Source organism: Ailuropoda melanoleuca, chromosome 2 (genome assembly GCF_002007445.2).
Source record: "Ailuropoda melanoleuca isolate Jingjing chromosome 2, ASM200744v2, whole genome shotgun sequence".
NCBI lineage: Eukaryota > Metazoa > Chordata > Mammalia > Carnivora > Ursidae > Ailuropoda > Ailuropoda melanoleuca.
In genome coordinates, this window is record NC_048219.1 from 167,112,141 (window position 1) to 167,127,595 (window position 15,455).

At 38.7% G+C, this 15,455-nt stretch overlaps 1 protein-coding gene across 6 annotated transcripts in view; it reads right to left on the bottom strand.

Moving 5' to 3' along the window:
- The window catches only part of ICA1L (islet cell autoantigen 1 like), a 74,753-nt gene extending 67,419 nt beyond the window's left edge, over positions 1-7,334 (bottom strand). For 3 of the 6 annotated variants that reach the window (XM_034654979.1, XM_034654976.1, XM_002919126.4), the window contains exon 1: positions 6,744-6,898. The gene's annotated coding sequence lies outside the window, so the exon portion shown is untranslated. Of the gene's footprint in view, positions 1-6,347; positions 6,676-6,743; positions 6,899-7,252 lie in introns of those variants that run through there. The other 3 variants (XM_019799572.2, XM_034654977.1, XM_019799571.2) reach the window with 2 other exon arrangements.
- Between the last annotated feature and the right edge of the window lie 8,121 nt (positions 7,335-15,455).

A 15,455-nucleotide genomic window follows, 5' to 3' on the forward strand; every position in this document is an offset into this window, starting at 1 on the left:
GGGGATGTACTGTATGGTGATTAACACAATATAATAAAATAAAATTTAAAAAAAAAAAAATAAAAAAAAATTATGTGACAAAAATTCCAAAACACACTAGTAAAATGTTAGCAAAAAAAGTATGATAAATTCTTTATCTTTCATGATAAAAAGGCATTTAATAAAATTTAACATCCATTCTTTATAAGATTTAACATCCATCTTTTTTTTTTTTTTTAAATCTTTCAGGGGTGCCTGGATGGCTCCCTCAGTAGAGTATGTGATTTTTTAAAAAAATTTTTTTAAAGATTTTGTTTATTTAGAGAGAAAGAGAAAACGAGCAGGTGTGGGGGCAGAGGGAGAGGGAGAAGCAGACTCCCCATTGAGCAGGGAGCCTGACATGGGGCTCAATCCCAGGACCCTGGGATCATGACCTGAGCCGAAGGCAGCCGCCTAACCAACTGAGACACCCACGCGCCCCATATGTGACTCTTGATCTCAGAGTTGTGAGTTCAAGTCCCACGTTAGGCATAGAGCATACTTTAAAAAAATAAATCTTTCAATGAAATGGGAATATATGGCTTCTATTTTAATGGCAGACTTATGCATGTATACACACAAACTCACACACACACACACACACACACACACACAAATGCCACCATAATGCTTAATGGTAAAACACCAATAGCATTCCCATTAAAGCAAGGAGCAATATTAAGGAAGCCCACCATTATTCTGTTATTTAGCTTTGTTCCAGAAGTGCTAAATGATACAGTGGGACTAAAAAAATATATTAGGGATTAATATTAAAATGGAAAAGTCTAAATTATCATTTTACACATGATGTGACAATATACCCAAAACACTTAATTCACTGGGCAACTATTGGAAGCAATAGGATCTTTCAAAAAGGTAAGCTGGGGGGCGCCTGGGTGGCACAGCGGTTACGCGTCTGCCTTCGGCTCAGGGCGTGATCCCGGTGTTACGGGATCGAGCCCCATATCAGGCTCCTCCACTATGAGCCTGCTTCTTCCTCTCCCACTCCCCCTGCTTGTGTTCCCTCTCTCGCTGGCTGTCTCTATCTCTGTTGAATAAATAAATAAAATCTTAAAAAAAAAAAAAGGTAAGCTGGTTATTAAATTAGTATACAAAATCAGACCATTTTCCTACCAATTTCCCAAAAATCAATAGAAAATATAATGGAAGAAAAAGTGCATCCCTATTAAAATTCCTAGTAACAAATTCAACATCAAATAACTTACATTAAGAAAACTTAAAACACTACTAAAACAGGGGTACCTGGGTGGCTCAGTCGGTTAAGCGGCTGACTCTTGATTTTGGTTCAGGACATGATCTCAGGGTTGTGGGATAGAGCCCCGTGTCCAGCTTCACTCAGCATGGAGTCTGCTTGTCCCTCTCTCTGCCCCTCCCCCTGCTGGTGCTCGCTCTCTCTCAAATAAACTAAATCTTAAAAAAAAAAAAAAAAGAAAAAGAAAAAAACTACTAAAACAGACAAAAGACTTCAAAAAGATATGCCTTGTTCTTGGATAGGAAGACTCAATAAAACAAAGAGTTCATTTTTCTCTAAATTAATCTATGCATTCAATGTAATCTAAATCATTACCAAGAGATTGTTTGCAATTCTTTTTAAAAGACAAATGGAGTCTAAAATTCACTGAGAAAACAATTGTAAGAATACCAGAAAAAAAAAATCTGGAAAATAAGAGTAATAAAAATCTTTTTAAGCAGTATTAATTCAGTCAGCATTATATTGGTCTTCCATCTCCACTTCAGAAAGTTGCAAGAGAACATTTTCCATCCTAACAATGGGAATAAGCTAGATAACCTACAAAATTTAGTGTTTTCTTAAAGCCCATCAGAGGGCCGAGGATGCAGGAAAGCTAATGCTCTAAAATCCAGAAAATGATTAGCCCTACCTAGGACTGCAGAGCCCCTGATTGCTTTCATGTTTGGCAGAGCAGTAGGAAGAAGAGGAGGCTGGTTCACAAAATAATGAAGGGCAAAAGATAAGCAAACTCTATCTTTAAGTCCTGAAACAAAAGTTGGCCAAGAATTCTATATCTGAAAAAGATATCCTTCAAAAATGAAAGCAAAATAGAATTTCGGACAAATAAAGCTGAAAGAATTTGTGCCACATTGACCTGCACTACAAACAAATCTAAATATTCTTTAGGGTAAAGGAAAATAACATATAGAAACTCAGTTCTACAGGAAGCAAGAGAGAAAGAGGGTAAATAGGATTTCTCTTTCTGCTGCTTCATTATTGGTGTATAGAAATGCAACAGACTTCTGTGCATTGATTTTTATATCCTGCCACTTTGCTGAATTGCTGTATCAGTTCTAGCAATTTTGTGGTGGAATCTTTTAGCTTTTCTATATAGATGTCATCTGTGAAGAGTGAAAGTTTGACTTCTTCCTTGACGATCTGGATACATTTTATTTCTTTTTGTTGTCTGATTGCTGAGGCTAGGACTTCCAGTACTATGTTGAACAACAGTGGTGAGAGTGGACATTCCTATCTTGTTCCTGATCTTAGGGGGGAAAGCTCTCAGTTTTTCCCATTTGAGAATGATATTAGCTGTGGGTCTTTAATATATGGCCTTTATGATGTTATATTCCTTCTATCCCTACTTTATTGAGGATTTTTTAAAAAGATTTTATTTATTTGAGAGAGAAAGACAGAGATAGTGAGAGAGAGCACGGCGGGGGGCGGGGAGGGGAGAAAAGGAGAAACAGGTTCCCCACCTAGCAGGGAGCAGGACGTGGGGCTCAATCCCAAGACCCTGGGATAATGACCTAAGCCCAAGGCAGACACTTAGCCAACTGAGCCACCCAGGCTTTTTTTTTTTAAGATCTTGAGACAGAGATAGTGAGAGAGAGCATGAGCAGGGAGGAGAGGAAGAAGCATTTTCTTAATGATTTTTATCAAGAAAGGATGGTGTATTTTGCCAAATGCTTTTTCTTCTTCTATTGAGAGGATCATATGGTTCTTATCCTTTCTTTTATTAATGTGGTGTATCACACTGATTGATGTGTGGATATTGAAACACCCCTGCAGCCCAGGAATAAATACCACTCGGCCGTGTTGAAAAGATGTGATACACACACACACACACACACACACACACACACACCGTAATATTAGTCATCAAAAAGGATGAAATCTTGCCATTTGCAATGATGTGGATGGAACTAGAGTATATTATGCTAAGCAAATAAGTTAGTGAGAGAAAGACAAATATTGTATGATTTCATTCCTCTGTGGAATTTAAGAAACAAAACAGATGAGCGTAGAGGAAGGGAAGGAAAAATAAGATAAAAACAGGGAGGCAAACCATAAGAGACTCTTAAATATAGGGAAAAAACAGGGTTGCTGGAGGGGAGATGCGTGGGAGGATGGGGTAATTGGGTGATGGGCATTAAGGAAGGCACTTGATGTAATGAGCACTGGCTGTCATATGCAACTGATGAATCACTAAATTCTACCCTTGAAACTAATACTACACTATATGTGAACTTGAATTTAAATAAAATCTTGAAAGAACAAAAAAGGTAAATATATTGATAAATACAAAGGAATTTTTAAACATTTTAAACATTACATATACACATGCATCTTTAAATTTCACTAAAAGATTGATTCTGTAAATTAAAAGTAATAAAAATATAGAACGCATGTAGAAGTAAAATATATGGAAGTAAAATAAGAGTACAAAAGGTGAGAAGATGGTAATTGCAAGTATAAAGGGTAATATTCTTTTTTTTTTTTAAGATTTTATTTATTTATTCGACAGAGATAGAGACAGCCAGCGAGAGAGGGAACACAAGCAGGGGGAGTGGGAGAGGAAGAAGCAGGCTTATAGCGGAGGAGCCTGATGTGGGACTCAATCCCATAACGCCGGGATCACGCCCTGAGCCGAAGGCAGACGCTTAACCGCTGTGCCACCCAGGCGCCCCTAAAGGGTAATATTCTTACACTGTTCATGAAGTACTAGAATATATTTGAAAATCAGCTGTGATAAATTCAAAACACATGTAATCAATCTCTAATACCACCAATAAAAAATAACATGAAAAGACAAAACTAAAAAGACAGGAAAAGAAATATTTTTCTAAAAACTCAATTCACCCAAAAAGAAGACAGGGGAAGAGGACCAAAGAGTAAATGAAAAAATGGAAAAAGAACACCAATATGCTTAATCCAAACACAGAAAAAAGTTATATAAATGGACTATATACCACTATTAAAACACAGAGATTGTTGTGAGATTGGATAAACAACTACAACCTAACTGTATGTTGTTTATAAGAAACACACTTTAAACATAAACACACAGATGAGTTAAAAGGAAAAAGATAGCAAGAGGCAAACATTAAGCTTACATTAATGTCAGAACAGGCTTCCATGTAAAAAGTATTTTCAGGGATAGAATGGACATGTCATAATGATAAAAAGGTCAGTTTGGCAAAAAACAAAACAAAAAACAACACAGCTATCTTAAAAGGGTGTGTCACTAATAACACTACCAAATATAAGGAAAAAACCTGACAGAACTGAAGGGAGAAGACAAATCTACAACCATAATTAGAGACTTGAGACTTAACACTTCTCCCAGGGTAACTGACAAAATAAGGAGACATTAAAAATGTGAATATAAAAGGTTTGAGCAACACTCTCAACCAGCTTCACCTAACTGACATTTAGACTACTCCACCCACCACCAGTAGAATACACATTTTTCCCCAAGGGTAACTGGTATATTCACCAAGACAGACCATAGGTTAGGCAAGAAGAAAAAAAAAAAAAAAGACCTCAATAAATTTAAAGGTATTGAAATAATACGTGTTTAAGGACCACAACATCGCTGATTTAGGGATCAACAGCGATGATCTACCTAAAAAATTCTAAAATATTTGGAAATAATATAACACACCTAAATAAATAATGGATCAAAGAAATCACAGAGACATTTTAAAATATCTTTAAATGATAACGAAAACATTCCAAATTTGTGGGATCTAGCTAAAGCATGCTTAAAGGAAAACTTGCAGCTTTAAATGCTTATATAAAAGGAAAAAAGGTATAAAAATCAATTATTTATGTTTCCACCTTAATAAGTTAGAAAAAGCGGAACAAATAAACCCAAAGTTAAAGAAACAAAATGAAAGTAAGAGTAGAAATCTGTGGAACAGGAAACAGGCACATAGGGAAAATCAACAAAGTCAAAAATTTTAAATATAGGACATAGCACACAATGAAATCACAAAGTTGGGCAGTGTAAACAAAACAATTTATATCATGTTTTAGATCTGATATATTTTGATATTTGGTACTAGTTTAGTCACTGCCATAAATTGTTTTATTAATTGCTTTATAATAAATATTTCTAATAAAAATGTGGTTTCCTAGTTTTCCCCACCAGTCTCATGTTGGCACCCGTCTCATGTTTGCAGCTTTCCCACTTTGGACTGGCTGAGCTCTGAGCACCCATTTAACTCTAAAATTATAATGATTTGCCTGGCAATTATAATTACTTATAATTAGAGCAATGTCTTGCACAGTTATTTCAATGGCTAGATGCACAAATCTATTCTGCACTGTTAAATACAGAAATTTCAAAGAATACTGGTAATGTTGGGCACAAATATAAAATGATTAAGATTTTCACCATATAAAAAGTATATACATACCATTAGTTGTTTATTTAGCCAATACATGTGTAATTAACTCCTACTAAAGGATGAGGCACCTGTGGCTACTCCATAAATATTGATGTTAAGATGATGAAAGTAATATCGCCTTACAGTACGTTGCCTAAGTCTAAACCAAATAAATCAATACATAAATGCTTACCGAAAATCCAAAACCATGGATAAACGTGATCTTCGCAATAAGCTATTTTACAGTGACCCATAGTTTCTAACAGGGTTTACGCTCTGTGTATTAACATCATCTATTACATGAAAAATAATCCCGCCCCCTCTACTGGCAAACCCACAACATCGCGGGTTGGCTGCCAGGTCGGATTTTTTCCCCGCTCTCCATCTTTCTCAGAGCATCAGGTATCTGACCATTGACATCATCTGGGCACCCGACCAGGTGATCCGCGTTTCCACGAGCCGGATCGGTGCACGGGGCTGGGTTCGTGGCCTCAGGCCGCAACATTTGTGCGCGGAAGCCCTCAGGAGCTCGGCCATTCCGCAGTTCGCCTCAAACCGCACCTTTACTTATGTTTTGTTTTTACCAAACGCTTGCCACTTCGTTTCTAAAGAAGGCATTTCCATTACAAAATCATGACATAAAAATAAGCGCAACAGAAATAAAGAGGTCAGCAAGAAAGCACCTAAAGGCTGTGAACATCTGCTTCTAACGGAAGCGATCTCCACCTTCGAGAGAAATCACCCAAACAAGCCTCAGGCTTGCTGCGCACGTTCGCTAGCGGGGCCAGCGTGAAGGGAAGCCCATTTCGTTCAGAGAGGACCCAGCCTCGCTAAAAACCACTCCTGGCCCGTTCTGTCCCGGGGAGCTCGGACCAGGACCTCGTCCGGGAGGGAGGCCACAGGGGCCGGCGAGGCCCTGAGAGACCGCGTGCGCGCGTGGCGTGCGCCTCCCGCCGCGCCTCCACCTCAGGGCGTCGCCACGGGAACCAAGGGTTTGGCCTCCGGCCCGGCAGGCCGGGGGAGGGCGGCCTGACCGCCGCCGGGAGGGAGGGGGGCAGCGGAAGGCCGCAGACTCTCACCGCGACGCTGATGCCGCGACGCGCCGGTCCTCTGCCACCTCGGGTCGCGCTTGGCTGCGCGGAGGTCCGTCCCGGCACCCGTTCCCGCCGCCGCGGCCCGCGAGCCCCGAGACGCCGCCGGGCCACTCCCGCAGCCCGTGCCCCTCCGCACCCGTGCGTGGAGGTGTCGGGCTCCGACTGCGGGAGGCGGGAGATTTAAACCGGGCGGCCTGGCGCGCGCGGAAGCCGCGCTGCCCTCGGCGTCTCGGTCTAGCGTCCTCGTTCTCGCCCTTTCGGGCTCTAGTTTAACCCCACTGAGGCCCGGCTCTCGGTCCGTTTTTTGATGAACTCCGGGACCCATTCTGTTCTGCCCTTACCAAATTCCAGGTTATTAGCAAACACGAAAAACGGTCAGAATATCAGAATTAAGGAACTGTGTGTGAGACCTCTGAGCCATTCTCGGTGTCATTTTCTAAGCCCAGTGCCCTCACCCCGGGTCCCTCCCTGCCGCCTCCGAGCCTTCACCGCACCTGCCAGGCCTTCTGGTGCCAGCTCTACCAGGCCATGAGCTTCTGAGCCTCGGTCACTCCTGAGTCCTGGGGCGCTTCTCAGGACCAGTGCCGGCACGCGGTAACTGTTCACGTGCTATATTTAACTCTTATCTTAAAGGTTTAAAGAGGATTAAGTTAACAACTGTTAATAACTGACCTCAAATGCTACATAACCATAATGTGTTGTCATGAGTCTTTAAGAGTAAAAGGCAAAATTTGAGCCTAAAAACTAAAGAAAAAAAAATTGGAAATAAGGCAAAAGTAAATTGTTACTGGTGGAAGATAAATTCAAAGAACTTTCTTTTTAAAGGTGATTCAAAATATCCTATCACTTTACTAAAGCTTTACAAAACATGAATTACAACTGTGATACAGGCTAGCAAGGAAAAAAGTTTACACTCCAGGTGATAACTATAAGTCTGTAAGATCTAAAAGATGGAGTGAGATTCTAGAATATTATTACAAATTACTTACCTTAAAAACCTGAAAGTAGTTTTAGAATAGTCTATTTATACTAGTTAATTTGGACTGAAAATAGTGAGAGGTCTCTAGGCCAGGGATTCTTACCCTGAAATATATGGTGTTTCAAGGAATGGGTGAATACCTAAAATAATATGCAAAATTTTGGTATGGGTCTTTTAAAAATATTTTTTTGGAAATGTAACCAAACCCAAGTTCCACTGTCCAAAGCACAGCAAAGCCAATCACTGAGACATCATGTATGAAAGGAAAGGGTTTACTGTAGAGGCAAACAAGGAAAGAGATACAAGGACAAGCTTCAAATCTGACAACTAGAAGGAAGGGAGAAGTTTTATAACCACAGGGGATGGGATTACATATATATTGATGAAAGGGGTGGGGAAAACTTGTGGTTATTCATGAGGAAAGATGGATCATGCTTATTGAGCAAACATGTAACATACATCCCATACTCACTTGTGGTAGAGACTTAAACTGAGGCAAAATTCAGCTCCTGCTGTCAGGCATCTTAGGAAAAGGAAAGGGGCTATAGGTATGCTCCAAGAGAACCCAGATACTGGAGGGGATCTTGGGCTCATTATCTAGGGTAAGGAAGACAGGGCCTTGCTGTTCATAGGCTGGAACCATATCAGTGACTGCTAGCCCAGGTGTCCCTAGTGGATTTGTTAGTGGGGTCTGTAAACACAAAATAGCTGATTAGGGAGAAACAGGTCTCTGAAAAACAAGCTTTAGATTTCTTAATTTCAACCTCATCGACCCTATGGGGGACAACCTCAGAAAGAGTCTGCAGCTTTCCTCAGATTCTTCGAGTCCAGATCCTTAGAAGAGTAAGAATTAGGATTTGGCAATAAGGATGACTGCTGTACTTCCTCAGATCTTTCCTGACTCATGATAAGTTTGGCATCCCTCCTAAGGACATACTTCTACTCTCAACAATTGTAATTATTTTTCTGCCTGCCTTCCTCACTAGATGCTGAGCTCCTCTGAAGTAAAACATTTATGCATTCAGTAGCTTTATCTCTTTAACACAGTATGTAATACATACTGCCTTCTGAATGAATGTTTATTAAATCAATAAGTGAACAGAAGCAAAGACAGCTAATTGGTAACTGAAGGATACTGTATAAAATATCTAAAAAGAACTGAACACCTTCTTTCCAAAGAATAAATGATTCTAATATGGTAAGAAAATGACTTTCAGAATGTTACCATGCACATGTTAAGTTTCTTAGGGTATTTTAGCAAATGCTTCATCCAAGAGGATGAAGTTTTTTGTCTTTTTTAAAGGTTTTATTCATCCATTTGACAGAGACAGAGCACAAGCAGGGGGAGCTGCGGAGGGAAAAAAGCAGGCTCCCTATTGAGCAGGGAGTGATGAGAGGCTCATGCAGGGCTTGATCACAGGACCATGGGATTACGACCCAGGCCAAAGGCAGAGACCCAACCAGTCACACAGGTGCCCCCCAACAGAATGAAATTTAACTCAAGAGGATATTAAACTTCAGCTCAATCTGAAGCAGGGAAAGGTCCTCCAAGAAATATACCAGAAAGTCAAGAGTAGTGACTGTGGGCAAGGCCTACTGGTTTTGTTCACTTAATTGGAGAAAATTACTGGAAGATACACAATGTCTTCAAACCACCATAAAATGTAGCATTTGTACATAATCACTTTTCCTTCACAGGTCACTAAGAAAGGTGGGCAAGTGGTAGCAGAGTGTAAGAATGGTTTCAGCAAACAAGGTTGAGCTACTGACACTCCTGGGCAGGAATGAGGTTTTCTTAATCAGGTATTTGATATATGTTTGTAGAATGAATTAATGACCTTGTTAGCTTTCGGATTGATAAGAAAATATTTAAATGCCTTGTATTAGTCCCTTAACAGATAAATGAGGCACCCAGAGTAGTTAAAATTTAGTGTTTCATAAATAAGCTTTTTTAGGAAACAGAAGAATTTAACACTATTAAAATACTTTTATATGGGAAGATATAATTTCATCTAGAAGTGCAAATATTTATAGAAGTGTTATTTAATTTTCTGTCAACGGGTTTATCCTAATATAAAGTGTTTTCCTCCACTGTAGGCTTCTACAAGTGAACTAGAAAAGACAATTAGATGACTTGGAATGAGAGGCTCTACAATTCTGGGACCCAGAGCAATAAACAGCAATGACCTGTTGCACTATATCAAGCAAACCTCTTGTTAATCTCCTAAATGAAACTTCAACTGCTATTAAAAAACATACTAAGAATTCTACACTTTTGTATTATTTTATTCTTTATTAAGGATCAGGAATCTACTGAAACTGATGTCATGGAAATAGCTCCCATTTTTTCATGGTGTTCCACTTTCCTTGTAATCTGTTTTATCAAGGAAGTCAGAAGTTAACAGGTCAGTGGCAGTTAGTGAGGGTATGGAGAGCTTTCTTCCCAGATGCCTACACTAGTACTTATATATGGCAAGCTAAACATGCTCTCTACCATACTGCATTTTTGTTGATTCAAGTAAGGCTAGAATTAGAGACAATTAGGATGATTTTTTCAAAATGTGAAATGTTATAGACCTATTAAAGTATTTCCTCCCCCTGAAACAACCACTGAATTTGGTATTAATTATTCCCCAGCATATTGTCTATACTTTTACTAACTATCCGTACGATTGTTTTACATGTTTCTCAGCTTCTCAGATTGTACCTAACAAGATCATTTCTCTGTATCTCTAATTACTGAGGCATGTGTCCTATCTCCATCGTTAATTACACATTAATACACCTTCACACAAGGTATTTAAGCTGAGTTGTGGTTTCCTTTAATAACATGAATAATGTGATAATTCAAATGATATGAGTGAGTAACAAGTTAATTTCTAAAGTTGCCTTTTGCTCATATACAATGCCCATACGAAAAGAAATGGATCTTTAAAGAACACATATATTATTATGCTAATACACTTAGTAGTATACTGAAATTGAAATTAATTTAAAGGCAAAAACATGCAAAGCTGAACGTAATTTGATAACAATGAATGCCATTGAAATTTATATATAACCTTTCTTTTATGTAGGTGAAGACATCTTCAAACTTATTCTTCACCTTTATAAAAATATCATTCTTATGAATGACTTAAGAATTGGCAGAAAATATATGTAGTAGAGCTCTAGACTCAGATACATCCAAATTCAAATCCTGACTCTTTACTGGCTACACGAAATCTGGTCAAATAATTTGACCTAACACATATATTTTTCCTTTAAAATAAAGATCACTTAGTCATTCTAATGTCAAAGGATTGCTATGGCAGGATACAGGTGGATTTGCGTGGGGTTTTTTGTTTTTGTTTTTTTCCCATTTTAATGGACACTGCCAGAAAATAATTTACTTCTTCAGATCTGTGGCTATCAGTGGATATTGTAACAAAGATAGTTTATCTAACCCTATTAAGCAACTCCCCCCCCAAAATTCTACCAAGTTACGTTAAAGACATAACTTGCTTAAAATCAAAACCGCAAGAAACTGGGACTCCTGGGTGGCTCAGTCGGTTAAGTGTCTGCCTTCGGCTGGGGGCGTGATCCCAGGATCACAACCGGATCATGACCCACATTGGGCTCCCTGCTCGGCGGGGAGCCTGACTTGTCCTCTGCCTGCCTCTCTCCCTGCTTGTGCTCTCTCTCTCTCTCTGACAAATAAATAAAAATCTTAAAAAAAAAAAAAAACCCACAAGAAACAGCAAGTGTTGGCGAGGATGTGGAGAAAAAGGAACTCTCTTGCACTGTTGGTGGGAATGCAATCTGGTGCAGTCACTGTGGAAAATGGTATGGAGGTTCCTCAAAAAGTTAAAAATGGAACTACCCTAAAATTCAGTAATCACACTACTGGCATTTAGCTCTAAAACACAAAAACCCTAATTCAAAGGATACATGCAACCCCTAGGTTTGTTGCAGCAGCATTATTTACAATAGCCAAACTATGGAAACAGCCCAAGTGTCTGTCAATAGATGAATGGATAAAAAAGATGTGATACATACACACACACACACGCATGTATGCACACACAATGGAATATTATTCAGTCATAAAAAATGAAATATTGCCATTTGCAACGACATGGATGGAGCTAGGGAATAATGCTAAGTGAAGTAAGTCACAGAAAGACAAATACCATATGATTTCACTCATGTGGAATTTAAGAAACAAAACAAAGGAAAAAGACAAACCAAGAAACACCTCTTAACTATACAGAATAAACTGATGGTTATCAGAGGGGAGGTAGATGGGAGGAACGAGTGAAATAGGTGCTGGAGTGCACTTGCTGTGATGAGCACTGGGTGATGTATGGAATCGTTGAATCACTGTATTGCATAACTGAACTAATATTACACAGTATGTTACCTACATCAGCATTAAAAATGAAAATCTTAATTAAAAAGATAAATTTAGCTTATATAACAAAATACTAATTAACATATTGGGTTTTTTTTTTTACAGCTCACACTCCCATCTTGTACCTCTTATTAGTATGTTTGATACTAGAAGTCTATGATAGTCTAAAACTGTCAGTATTAAAGTAAATAAGTTTCTTTTATTAGCAGTTTCTCATTAGCAAAATTTGGATTTCACTTGCCTTTTGAAACCTGATTCCAATTAGTGGCTTTTTAAATAAAAGAAATAATTGAATATTGCTTGCACATGCAGAGTCTCAAATGGCACATTTTTCCTTTTAGAAATTATAGTATAAAGTATATTTGCCTTATATAAGCAAATGATTTTTCAAGATTAGAATACAGAAGAATTTTTGTGAAAAGATTTCAGTGTTATTAACAGAAATTCCCAGATAGTATTTGGTTTGCAGGGTTGTTTGTTCAATTATGCAATTATGTATATTTTATATCAATTCAAACTTTCATTTGTTCTTTTCCCCAATAGTGCTTGGAAGCATTTTGATATATTATTGCACATTGATGACAATGGTTCTGAAATGGCCAACTGAAATTCAAAGGACAAAACAAATAGTGGTCATCTATTCATAGAAAATCTATTATGTTTTTTTGCATTCTGTGTAGAATTAAAAATCTTATGTAACTCAAGTTTCTACCCTAATAATCTCTAGGCAATTGTCACAGCCAGGTTTTGTTTTCATGGTTTCCAATATAAAAAGATCATGTCTTAGATAAGACTGGAGGCAGCTTTGTCTAAGAGGAAAACGAAATTGAACTTCTTAGCATATGAAGAACTATGCTCTCTTCCTTCCTCATGGTATTTCTGAACTGTCATTTCTGCCAGAGGGAGCAGCTCCACCTTTCCAACCTGTATCTGTCCAGATCTGGCTAAAGTATCACTCTACTACAACGCTTTTCTTGACATCCAACTTGCTTCCTACAAAGCTAATTGCTTCCTTCTCAATGCCACCTTTCTACCTTACATTTACATCTTTTATGAATTTAAGTCACTGTTATAATTCTTAGATGAGTATTTCCATGCAAAGTTATCTTTTTGGAGGTAGTGTCCATGTCCTATACATTTTTCTGCATATTTTTCCCTTTTCCCCATCTCCAAAGAGACCCTGGTACATGGTAGAAGTTCAGCCTTTGTCCTTGAACTGATAATCAGGTGTACTTTGAGTCTAATTTTTAATATTAGCAAGATTATTGTTAAACAGTAAGAAAGGAATTTCTTAAAACTTCGTTCGATGAGGTAAGAGCAAGTATCAACATGTTTAGGAGCTTCATAACTTATGGCAAGATAGCATGAATAACCTTGTACCAGTCAGCAGGTCCTGAGTGCTGCACTGCCTTGTTCCTAACTTTGCCCAGTGCTAGGAAAGCAGCCAAACTCATTTCTCAATGAGAATCTTAGGAGCAAATACGTCCATGCAAAGCCCTTGTCTCTGGTGCAACCAAAATAGAGGAAAATGAACCACAGAAAGGGAGATTCCTACTTTCGAGGAAAAGGTGGAGTAGGGGGGTAGGAGAACAATATGTTTTAAGAGCACCGAGTCTTCCAGGCTTTGATTGCCTTCTCATATTCTTCCTGTTTGAGGAGTAAGATCTAACCACTTGAGTTACACAAGGAGAGAAATTTGGCAGAGATTGATCCCAGCGACTTGATCACTAATGTTAACACCCATCCCAAGGGAGAATGTCTGAACCATGAATGTAATCCTCCCTGGAACGAGGGTTGAGAGTAAGTGAGGGACCAATACTTGATGCCACTTCCTTCTTTGTCCACTACATCTAATAAATAAGCCTCTTTACCTTTGCTTCAACCACCTAGTGTATGCGTACTACAACTGAAAAGCCCAGACTGGGTGAGTTAAGAAAAACATTTAGATAACTCTGACAAAGGCTCATTCAGAGAACATTCAAAACAAGAATATAAATTCTTCTTCGTTCTATAAAAGTTAGACTTTCAGGCACTACAGATATGATGAAATTTATACCAGTCTGCACTAAATGAGAAAAACAGACTGGTATATTTTCTGGCTAACTTGATATTCATTTTTTTTTGAAGATTTTATTTATTTATTTGAAAGAGAGTAAGAGGAGGAGAGAAAGCACCGAGAGAGAGGGAGAAGAAAGCCTGATGCGAGGCTTGATCCCAGGACCCCTACATCATGACCTGACACTTAATCGACTGAGCTACCCAGCCATCCCTGTTTTTTGGGCATTAAAATACATTTTCTTTTAAGAAATAATATAACTGTAGCTCTAGCTCTTGTGTGAAGATGAGGACCATATACTAGGATAGATGGAGCCTGGGTCCCTAAGTGTGGAATGAAACCACTCTCCTAGCCCTGGACTGCCTCTGGATTTCAACTTATAAGAGAACTAAACTCCTAACTGGCTTAATCCACTGTTAATTTGGCTCTCAATTGCAGCCAAGTATATGTATTACTTCCTAGACCTCTGTAATAGGAACATTTTGTGAGACAGACTGCATTACAGTCTAGTGATGAGACCAACCTTATTTTCCATATATTAGAGACTGAAGTGCTCTGCCTGAGGAATACCAATCCATTAAAGATGGAAATCACACTTTAAGAAGACATTTACTTTAAATATTTGGTATATAACATATGCATTAAGATAAATGTTAATGATATAAAATTTATAGGATGTTGGGGTGCCTGGGTGGCACAGCGGTTAAGCGTCTGCCTTCGGCTCAGGGCGTGGTCCTGGCGTTGTGGGATCGAGCCCCACATCAGGCTCTTCTGCTATGAGCCTGCTTCTTCCTCTCCCACTCCCCCTGCTTGTGTTCCCTCTCTCGCTGGCTGTCTCTATCTCTGTCAAATAAATAAATAAAATCTTTAAAAAAAAAAAAATTTATAGGATGTTTATTATCTAATACTGCTGAAAGGTTTTATTTAAAGATTCTATTCATGGATAGGTCGGGAAGAAAAATTCCTGGATACCATGAAATCTGTATGCAATTTCTAAAGGATTCTAACATATCTTTTTTTAAATTTTATTTTATTTTTATTTTAAAGATTTTATTTATTTATTTGACAGAGACACAGACAGCCAGCGAGAGAGGGAACACAAGCAGGGGGAGTGGGAGAGGAAGAAGCAGGCTCATAGCAGAGGAGCCTGATGTGGGGCTCAATCCCATAACACCAGGATCACGCCCTGAGCCGAAGGCAGACGCTCAACCGCTGTGCCACCCAGGCGCCCCTCTAACATATCTTTAACACAAAGTACTTCACTTAAAA